We start from the raw sequence: 11,069 nt of genomic DNA on the forward strand, positions 1-11,069 counted from the left end.
CAACTTCTAAGACTTTCTGCTCCTTCCAGGGAGAGAAGCGCTCCGTGTCCTACCCCTCCTTTGCTCTTGAATTCCCTTCCTCTTCTCTCCAATTCCTCCCCTGTCACCTGGACGTCCCTGCCCCGGCCTCCCGCTGCCCCCCTGGATCTTCCCTTGCCTCTGGGCCCTGTCTGCACACAGACACCATCACAGCTTAAACGCCTCACAGCTGACCCTGCTGTGTCTCTGGCTGCCACTCCTCAGACTCCTTTTCCCTCTGAGAGAAGGTCAGGGTGCCCAGTCAAGGTCACCGGTGACCTGGCCCGCCCTGCCGCTCTCCCTGCTTCGGATCCCTCCACCCCTGTGAAATTTCATGCTGCTAAGACTTGACATGGAGGTGGCAGACCCCACCTCAACCAGCGCTCAAGGTCAACAGCACCTGCAACCAACCATCGGCCATTCAGGTAGCAGGCGCCCCCCGATGTGAGGTGATGAGACGGCACCCACCTCTGTGGTGTTCTCCCCCCAAACACACAGCTCTTGTGTAATCCTGAGAAAGCCACGGACATCCCACAGAGTAACTGGGCAGTGTTCTTCATAAAGGTCAAAGTCATGAAGGACAAGGGACGACAGAAGAGCTGTCCCAGAGTGGGGGACACGAGAAGACCAGCTGACCAGGTGCGATACGGAGCCTGGACTGGGCGTGAGTGGGTAAGCTGGGGACGTCCGAATTTCAGTCAACCCTCTTGACCAACGTCTATTTCTTAGTGATGAAAAACACACCCTGGTTGTGTAGTGAGTTAACAGCAGGAGAAGCTGCGGGAGGGTATTTGAGAACTCCATTTCATCTTTGTGATTCTTCGGCGAATCTAAAATAATTTCAAGATGAAACATTAAAAAACTTCAGACGCCTGAAAATTCTGTATTGTGTCTCTTATTAAAACTGTCATGTGCGCTCAGTGTAATGATTCCAATCAGAGGAGAGGCACGGCCACGACCCTCCCCTGCAGGGGGGAGCCCGGTCTGACGTCCGTCCCTCCGGCTTTCGTGCACACGTTAACGTATATTATTCTCATTACTTTGTTTTCATCACAAGGGGGATTTAAAGCACGCTCTGTCCTGCCACCTGTGTTTTCGCCTGTTACTCCCCCGGGACGTCTGCCAGGTCAGGACGGGCGCTCACGGTCACGGATGCAAACCCACACTGCCAATGGACTTCTCCGTGAGTTTGTAATTTCTGTGCTCGGCCCCTCGTCAGCACCGATTAGACAGACCCTGTGTTTACCTAGTGACGTGCTCGTTCCAGGAGTGAAAGAAAGTGCCAGCATTATTTTGGCCTAAGCGCACGCCTGTCTCAAATTCAGTCCACATGTCCCTTGCAGGGAACTTCTTCAGCTCCTTGGTCGTTTCGTTGGGGTTAGTTTCATTAAAACCCGAGACCGGAATCCGCAGATCCACTTACCCCGGCAGTGCGCTGAAGGAGCATGAAGCTGTGTGCGTGTGTCCCCTGCTCTGTGGGTCTCCCATCTCCTGCGACATCTGGGGCTTGCAGGGCCACAGGAAGGTGATATGTCACCTTTCGTCAGATGTAGGGAGAGGCTGGTTATAGTCCTTTTTTTTTTTTTTTTTTTAAGAAGCATCCATTCAAAATACAAGTTCTAGCATTCTCTTCTCACACCCTGTAGGTATGCATAGAAGTTCTAGCTTATTTCTGCAGCTATCTGCTACGGCTTGACCTGCACCGAGTTTGGTCCTCCATTTGGGGGATGCCTGACCCCAACTTTGACCAGGCTAAAGTGTCCTCTAGCTTCTAGGTAACGGCTTGCTCCCCCAGGAGGCCGCGCCTGGTCTCCCAGGCCGTGCCCCTCCCAGTCTGGTCCCATAGCCACCACCCTCCCTTAGGACAAGGCGGTGACCAGAATAGAGGTCAGAGGGCGTGAGGGAAAGGCCCTGGTCCCTATGCCTACACTGCCGGGCACAAGGCTTGTGCCAAAGGAACGGAGGAAGAGTTTAAATGTGCAGGGAAGGCAGAGGTGGTGGTCCCCGGGGAAGAGAGGAGTGACACAGGTCGGGCAAGGGGGAGTCCGGGGTTGGCTTGGGCACATGTCCCAGACCCTGCGATGAGGCCAGCCCCATGTCAGTGAGGCCCCCCCCCCCTCCACCCCCGGAGCTGGAACGCTGGAACCTCTGTGCGTGTTGCTCCTCTCTCCTCTACCCTACAGACACCAGGCACATGACCCTACACCAGCTGTGTGGCCATGCAGCTCAAATCCGTCCCTCTCCATTCCTCTCTGCCCCCACCTGCAGTGTCCCCTCTGGACTTTCCTACAGATCTCACACCACTTGCCTGCCTGGGTTCTTCCATGGCTCCCACTGCATTTGGAATAAAGCGAAATCCTGACCAGGCACGAGGCTCACCTGCTGATCCCATTTTCACCTCGGCCCTGCCGTTCTCCCCTCATTTGTTCCTTGTGCCCTGGTCTCTGCTCGAACCATCTTTGTCCCCAGGACCCTGACATGTGCGTGGAACCTCCCCACCTCTGCCACATCCACCCTTGCTCGAAGGTCATCTCCTCAGGCCACCGCCCCCCAAACTAGGTCAAGGCCTCCTGTGTTATAAGCATGATGTGTTCGTTTTCCACTAAATTGTGGATGTCACCGGGCAGGGCAAGTCGCTTTCCTCCCACAGCTGTGTCTCCAAGCATCCAGTGAGTATTCATTCAAGGCACACATAAGTGAACAGATGGGGTGTAGTGAGCAGCTGGCTGGTGACACCTAGGCAAGGCCCTGCTTTTGGGCTGAAGGTGGCCTCTGCAGTTGGGGACGCCCTCGGAGGTCCAGGGTGGGCTGGGGGGGGGGGGGTGGCAAGTGTGTCCCGAGAGCATGACAGTATCCCGGGTTTCCCTCCCCTGGGGGGCGGCTCCCTTTGTGTCTCCAGCCCTGGCCAGGGGGCCAAGGGAAGGCCCACCGTCTCCCTGCCTTCCGCTCACGTGTGTGCGTCCAGGAGTAGGGCAGCCCTACCTGTATGCCTGCGTGGATCAGCCCCGCTGTGGCGGGCGGTGAGCTTTGCGTCTGTCTGGATCTGCGTGGGGCGGGGGCGGGGGTGTTTGTGTGTGAGCGTGTGATTGTTTTGGTTCGCTTTGACGGGCGTGGGTGTGATCCTACAGGGGGGCCGCCGGGTGCCTCTGTGGGGGCGCGTCTGTGCTCATCTGAGCCTGCCTGCCGTGGGGCGGGTGTGTCCCCAAGCGCCGGCGGGGCTGGGTGGGGGTGGTTTGTGCGTCCCTCGAGCGTCTGGATATTCTGGGACCCCTGCCAGGGGGCCCACCGGACCCTGCCCTGCCCCGCCATCTTCCTCTTCTCTGCAGTTCCCGTCACCTAGCAACCGGGGGACTCCAGTCGGCCGGTGGGGGCGGGGGGGGGGGGTCTCAAAGACAAAGACAGTGTCTCTGGAAGGAAGGGCTGTGCTGGGAGGAGGAGGGTCTCTAGACTCTGCTCAGAGTGGAGCCTTGGGCCCGCCCGAGGGCTGCCTCCACCAGCTCATCCCGCGTCACCTGAGAGCCCTCTCTTGGTGGCCCCTCCCCCCTCCCCCTTCCTCCTGGGGCTGGCACAGCCGCTGGTCCCACACGCCGCCCCCACCCTCCAGGGAGCCTTGTGTGGGCCTCTGCTGGGCGGGACGTGAGGACAAGATGGGCACGGACGCCGGGCACACGGTCTGGTGGCTCTCGGCTCCACAGACTGAGGCCCGGCACTGAGCGTGTGCTGGTGAGTGCAAGCCCACCCAGGAGCTGGGCAAGTGGCTCTGGACGCAGACAGGCGGACATCCATAGCCGCTCCTCCGGGGATGTGCTTCCCTTCCCCAGAAGCCAGAGGCAGAGGGCATTCACCTGCGGCTTCGGGGTGAAGGCCTGGTGATCCTGGGGGACAGGAAAAAGAAGAGCTCCCCATGCCTCCCAGTGGCTCTCAAGGTCCCGTGAGACCCGCTCTCTTCCGGGGATGCCAGCCTCCTCTCTGGTGCGCTCCATTCCCTCGCTCCAGCCACGACGGCTGACAGGCCACACCGATACTTCCTCAGGGCCTTTGCACGGCTCTTCCCTTTGCCTGCACATGCTTCCTCCAGGGCTCCATGGAGCTCGCTCCACCATTCCGGGTCTCGCTCAGCCGCAACGGCTTTGGTAAGGCCTGCCCATCTAAGGCGGCTCCCCTCCCAACAACCTGCATCCTACCCCTACTTTATTCTACCTAGTGCTTCTCCCTCTCAAAGATGACCCTATTTACTAAGCTAGTGATAAAATAAAAATTATTCATAACTAATAATAATAAAGGGCAAGGCAGTTTTATTTAGCACTTACTAGGTGCCAAACATGCACTGTTCAAGCCCTTGATGCATTTTAACTCTGTTACCCAAGGAGTAACTGTGTGACATAGGAGAAGTTATCATCTCCTCTTTATCCCTGAGGACACTGAGGCAGAGGGAGCATGGCCACAAAGGGGCTGTCCTTTTGGTTTGCTGTTGCGTCCTTGGCACCTGTGCATGGGAGGGGCCCAGGGAATATTCTAGGGAGAAAAGATCGTGGCAGAGGAATACAGGGCCTCCCACCCCCCGGGGAAGGGGCCCACCGCCTCTCTGCCTAAGGCTGTTGGTGTAGCATTGCTGGTGAGGGTCTCCAGGTGCTTCATGGATCAGACCTTGAAGAGAGACTGCCAACCTCTGGCTTTGGAGATGGGACCACACAGAAGCCTCCCCATCTTGCTCCGCTGAAAACAGTTGGACCCTGGAGAGAGCACTCAGTCGTGCACTCAAGAGAAAAAGGATCAGACCCCCGCTTTCTCCAACGTTGGTTTCGGGTGGTGCAAAGAAAGCTGACCAAGCCCCCGTCCTCAAAGGGCTCGCCGTCTCAGGAAGACAGAAGGTTGGCCGGCCATCTGGATTGCGGTGGTATCCACCGGGGATCTTGTCTTTTATCCACAGTTGGCAGCGTCCTGTACGGGACGTGGGTAGAGCCAGATTCCAGGGTGTGCGTGGGTCTGTCGCAGGCAGCCCGTCTCTGCCTGATAATCAAAACTGTAGCATGCGACAGAGACACACGGCAACATTGATCTCAGGTTGGTGATGCCTGAAGATACAATGTTCATGGATGTCTTTGGCCTCCTGCTTACGATAAAAGTTAACATTGTGGTACTTGTGTGGCCCACAGCTTGCTCTCAGCATGCTGAACAAACCACCAACCCACCCATCTCCCATTGTGAGTCCTGGCCAGGGAGGGCTTGCAGAGGAGGTGACATTCGCTCTGCATGTGCAGGGACAAGACCTCGGACACAGCTGAGATCCCCGTGGATCCCTTGACCATCTCTGAGCACCCGTTCCCCGGCTCCCTTGGGCTGTGCATTCTAGCAGCCTCACTCGTCACCCTTCTTGTGAAGGTTTCTCTAGAGCCACTGGAGCTGTTCTGCCACTTTGGGCAGAGAGTGACAAAGGCCCCCAGGTGGCCCTCAGCCAATGGCGATGGGTGCGGTAGTAGGAAAGCCTGGCTCCCTTGCTTCTGGCGTAGCAGACACTGGAGCCCTGGCTCTACACTTTGCTTGCTTCCTCACCTGCTATGTTTCATGCTCCCCATGCCCTTACTCATGTGCTTAAATGCTTTTTCCAATGGGGCGCCTGCGTGGCTCAGTCGGTGAAGCATCCGACTTCGGCTCAGGTCATGACCTCACACTTCACGGGTTCGAGCCCCACTGTGCTGTGTGACAGCTGACAGCTCAGAGCCTGGAGCCTGCTTCTGATTCTCTCTCTCTCTCTCTCTCTCTCTCTCTCTCTCTGCCCCTCCTCTACTTGTGCTCTGTCTCTCTCTCTCAAAAATAAACAAACATCAAAAACAAAACAAAACAAAAAAACGCTTCCTCAGAATCTGACCAGAGACAGACAGGGGAAGGGCGTGGGGAATAGCATTCTGAGCAGAAGGAGAACAGAAGCGAGGCAAGGAGAGGACGTGGAATTGCCTTGGAGGGGGCACAAGGGGTGGCAGGAAATGAAGCTAGATGGGGAGGGATGTCCCTGAGTTCCCAGCAGAAGGGTGAAGGGCACACAGGAACCTTCATGGTCCCATGCAAGGGGAGTGGTGCCATCAGATTTGTGCTTTTCCAGAGTTCCCACCCCGGTGCAGGCTGTGTGCACACACACCATGTCAGGATTATTCGGGCAACGTACCCCTTTCCCTCCCGAGCAGAAAAGGATTTACTACAAGGAGGGAGGGGCTTACAAATCATCAGAAGGGCTAGAGGATCAACAGCTAGGGATCTCGTGGGTACTGACAGCTTTCTGAGAATTGGGGGGTTGCTGTTGTATCTCAGGTTGGGAAATTGCAGAAAATTGCTGAAGATGCCAGATGCTTTTTTTTTTTTTTTTTTTTTTTGGTACTCAGTATTTATGGAATGAATAAGTGAATACACACATGCTTTCATATACATCTGTGCCACACGAACCAATTTTTTCCAACTTAATAGTGTTTCATTACAGATTGACAAAATAATAACACAAAGAGCATCTTCATGGCTAAGTTTTTTTTTTAACCTGAATACAAATCTTGGGGCTCTCCTGATTGTTATCTATACAAATACATGTGGATGCAGTCAGAGTACAGAAAGTGATTTTGCACTTTAATCTTTTCTTAACTTTTTGTTTCGAAATATATCTAGAGAAGAGAGTTGCCACCGTCCTATAAAGAGATCCCTGGTACTCCTCACTCAGTTTCCCCAATGGCAACATCTTCTATGACTACAGTATATTACACCCAGAAATTGACATTGCGAGGTTGCTTGTGCCTAGTTTTACTTCCTTTATCACAAGTCCATTCGTGTAAGTCCACAGTGATTGAGATACAGAACCGTCCCTTGCCACAAAGATCCCCCTCATGCTGTCCCTTATGGTTGTAACCACCCACTCCCTCCACGATTTTTAACCCTGGCAACCACTAATTTGATCCCCGTCTCCAGTTTTGTCACCTCACACATTTTATCGAAATGGCATTCCCTAGCATGTGAACTTTTGAGATTGGCTTTCCCCACCCAGCCCAATGCCCTTGAAATCCTCCCGAGCTGTCACAGGTATTAATGGTTTGTTCCTTTTTATTGCTGGTCCCGGTATGCCACAGTTTGCTTAAACATTCACCTGTGCTGGTCGTAGGACGTTTGGATTCTTTCCACGTTGGGGCGATTATAAATAAGGCTCCTATGAACAACTATGTGCAACTTTTTGTGTGGACATAAGATGTATTTTCTCTGGGATAAATGCGCAGGGGTATGATGGCTGGGTCGTACAATACATGTACCTTCAATTTTATAAAAAACTGCCCACCTGTTCCCAGAGTGGTCGTCCAGCAACTGGTGAGCGTCTTACTGTTCCACACCCTCTCCAGTGTTTGGTATTGTCATTATATTTTGTCATGTGTTCACTTTCAACCTACCTGTATCATTAAATTAGAAGTGAATTTCTTACAGACAGCACACAGTTTTGCTGTGGTGGTGGGTGTTTTGTCCACTGTGCCTGTCTCTGTCTTTTAGTTGGTATATTAGACCATTTATATTTAATATTATTGTTTATATGTTAGAGCTTAAGTCTATCATTTTATTTTTTTGTCTTTGTTTATTCTTCCTGTTTTTAATGTTTTCTTTTTTCTTTAAATATTTTTCTTTTTCTTTTATTTTAGGAAGAGAGGGAGAGGATGAGAGGGGGAGAGAGGCAGAGAGAGAGAGAGAGAGAGAGAGAGAGAGAGAGAGAGAGAGAATCTTAAGTTGGTTCCGCACTCGGCACAGAGCCTGACATGGGGTTCGATCCCACAATTCTGGAATCGTGACCTGAACCAAAATCAAGATTCAGACACTCAACTGACTGAGCCACCCAGGTGTCCCTCTCCGTTTTCTTTTTACTGCCTTTTTGTGGGTTATTTGAACCTTAAAAAAAATTCCATTTGGTTTATATGTAGTGCTTTTCAGTGTATCTGTGTATACAGGCATTTTAGTGATATTCCAGGTATTATACTATGCCTACATAACTTATCAGTTTACTAATGCTGCCATTTTCTTAGTGGGACTTAAATCCCATTACGTCCCTTTAGTCTTCCAATTTCTAATATGATTCTCTCACATATGTCCTCAGCATATATTGGGAATCACGTCGGATAGTGTTATGATTTTTCTTTCAATTGCCAAGCACAACTTAGAAGACGAAAGAGGAGATAAAGTCTATTGTATTTCTTTTTATTTTTGCTTACTATGCTCTTTCTTTCTGACTGATGTTCCAAGAGTCCTTTCTTTTATCATTTTTTTCCTTTCAGTTTAGAGAACTTCCTTTAATCATTCCTTTTGGGTGGGTCTGATGGTGACAAATTCTCTTAGTTTTCTTTCTTCTGAACATGTCTTGATTTCTTCTTCATTCCTGAAGGATATTTTCACTGGATATAAGATTCCGGGTTGACATTTCTTTCAGCACGTGAAAAATGTTCTGCCATTTCCTACTCGTCTCCATGGTTTCTGATGAGGAATCTGCTGACATTCAAATTGTTCTCTCCTTCTACATAAGATGTCATTTCTCTTTCACTGCTCTCAAGGTTTTTTCTTTGTCTTCAGTTCTCAGAAGTTTTAATATGTATGCCATGTCTTGGCATAGATTTCTTTTGGTTTATCCTGTTTGGGGTTTGCTCAGCTTCCTGAATCTGTAGGTTTTTGTCTTTTGCCAAATTTGAGAATTTTTAAACCATTGTTTCTTTGACAACTTTTTCAGTTCTGCCTTGGTTTTCTTTTTCTTCCTGGGACTCTGATCACACAAATGTTAGATCTTCTGTTATAGCCCCTTACTTAGGTCCTTGAATTTCTGTTCATTTTCTTAAGTCTATTTTTTTTCTCTGTTGCTCAGATTGAGTAATTCCTATTGTTTTAGCTGTAAGTTCACTGATTCTTTCCTTTGTCCCCTCTGTTCTGGTGAGCCCATCCATTGAGTTTTAAATATGGTTATTGCAGTTTTCAGTTCTAAAATTTGCTTGGTGCTTCTTTAAAGCTTTTATTTTTTGCTGAGACTTTCTATTTTTCTCATATTTTCCAATTGTGCTCATTGTGGAAACATTTTCATATGGTTGATTTAAAATCTTTGTGAGATCATTCTAACATCTATATCTTCTGGTTTCTTTTTTTTTAAAGTTTATTTTATTGATTTTGAGAGGGAGAGAGAGCAAGAGAGGAGCAGAGAGAGAGGGAGAGAGAGAGAATCCCAAGCAGGTTCCACACCATCAGCATGGAGCCTGACGTGGGGGGCTCAAACCCATGAACACGTGAGATCATGACCTGAGCCAAAACCAAGAGTCGACTGTTTAACCTACTGACCCCCCAGGCGCCCGTCCTCTGATTGGTTTCTGTTGGTGATTTCTTCTCATCCAAGTTGACATTTTTCCCAGATCTTGGTATAAAGGGGGACTTGCGATCGAAACCTGTATGTTTGGGGACATATGCTATGAGATTCTGAGCTCTATTTAAAACTTCTGTCTCCACTGGCCTCCTCTGACGCCGTTCTGGTGGGGCTGGTGGGGTGTCACCTCATTGTTGCTAGATGAGGGTGGACGTCTAGTACCCCCACCAGGCTTCCTTTGATATTAGGGGGAGGGGGGCTCTTATTACAGCTGGCAGGGCTGGGCTTCTCCTCTGCTGATGCAACCCTTGCTGGGAGGAACACCTTGTTACTGACCCATTGTGGCCTCCGCTGACATTTCAGCGGGGGTGCCTTGTGGATGTCGGGCTATGCTCAAAGTACCAAGCTCCCAGTTACCTTCTGATGCCTCCCCAGTGAGGAGAAGGGTACCTCATCACAGCTAGGTGAGGGTGGAAATCCGGCCTCTGCTGGCCAGAGTGGAGGTGAGACCTCATTTCTTTCTGTGTTATTTGATGGTGCAGTCCAGCTTTTGTCTGAAAGTTTTCTGGGTTACCTCTTTCCAGGTTGTTGGACCAGGGGGAGTGGATTTCTCTCGGAGATTTTTCCTGACCCGATTGGTGTTTCTCGATCACCGGCTTCTCCAGCATCTGGACTGGGATATGTGAGAAGTAGAGAAGACTCAGGGAACTCAGCAACATTCCTCGGGCCCCAAGATCCTTAGTGGGTCTGCTTTCTTCCCTCCATGTTTCAAAGGTTATATATAACGTCCATGACTGTTAGCAGTCCTCAGTGGGAAGAATGGAAAAGTACTTCCATCCCGGCTCTCGGTGTGTGAAAGTCCTCAAGGTCAGGGACTTTTGCAATTGCCCAGGGGTTCCCTCAAGATTCTGATTTCTGCATGACTCCTGTTCATACTGAGTTTCTGCTCTAATTGTTCACTTCTTATGCCAAAATATTCTTGTGAAAATTTTGAATACAATATACCTTGTGTCATACCCCTGGGGTGCATAGAACAGAACTGAGCTCTCTTGAAAGGTCCCTTGAATCCCAAAGGCAGAGCAGGGGCAAGGGGGTAGCCAGGAGGGGACAAGCCAGTCCTTGGATTCGTGGGCTCCCACATCTAAGGGACACTAACTCCATCCACTCACTGATTGTCCTCTCACACCTTTGGGTTTGTCCTTTTGCCAAATTTCTCAAAGACACTTTACTCCACCCAGGCCAGTTTCCATCCTCTCCCACCCTGCCATTCTCATGCTCATTTCTACACCACTGGCTCAGCCATTCTGCTCTCCTGGAAAGCCCTTCCTCCTCTTCTATGCCCAGAGGCTACACAACTCCTGGGCCACCTGCACCTGCCCAGACCTCCTTCCCACAGAGCCTGCAGGTCTCAGGACATTTCAAACCATCACAGAGTAACAAGCATGGGGACTGCCATGGGGTCTCTTGCTGGAGTCCTGTTGGGCTCACACTTATCTTACATGAATTCAATGTTCCCTTAGAGAAGGAGAGATCTGTTTCTTTACCTCTTGGGCTTTTTCTTGGTCTTATTAGATCTCTAACGTTCCAGGGAAGGGAAGACCATACCCCCAAAGCAGATAGAAACACAATGAGTTCATTAAGAAGGAGTTCATTTAGAATTAAGAATTTCTAACAGTCCCAGACCCTACGGTTTAAGGGA

General features: G+C 50.7%; 2 long non-coding RNA genes across 2 annotated transcripts; one reads left to right on the plus strand and one right to left on the minus strand.

Moving 5' to 3' along the window:
- Positions 1-587: 587 nt before the first annotated feature.
- On the minus strand, positions 588-3,319 carry LOC132674307 (uncharacterized). Its single transcript, XR_009608485.3, has 3 exons — positions 3,001-3,319; positions 1,442-1,555; positions 588-848 (listed from the first exon to the last, which is right to left on the minus strand). It is a non-coding gene; the product is annotated as an uncharacterized LOC132674307 (long non-coding RNA).
- Positions 3,320-3,411: 92 nt separating this feature from the next.
- Positions 3,412-10,368, plus strand: LOC132674315 (uncharacterized). The gene is made up of 2 exons (XR_009608489.3): positions 3,412-4,151; positions 9,955-10,368. It is a non-coding gene; the product is annotated as an uncharacterized LOC132674315 (long non-coding RNA).
- The last annotated feature ends 701 nt before the right edge of the window (positions 10,369-11,069 follow it).

Source organism: Panthera onca, chromosome A2 (genome assembly GCF_046562875.1).
Source record: "Panthera onca isolate mPanOnc1 chromosome A2, mPanOnc1 haplotype 2, whole genome shotgun sequence".
Lineage (NCBI taxonomy): Eukaryota > Metazoa > Chordata > Mammalia > Carnivora > Felidae > Panthera > Panthera onca.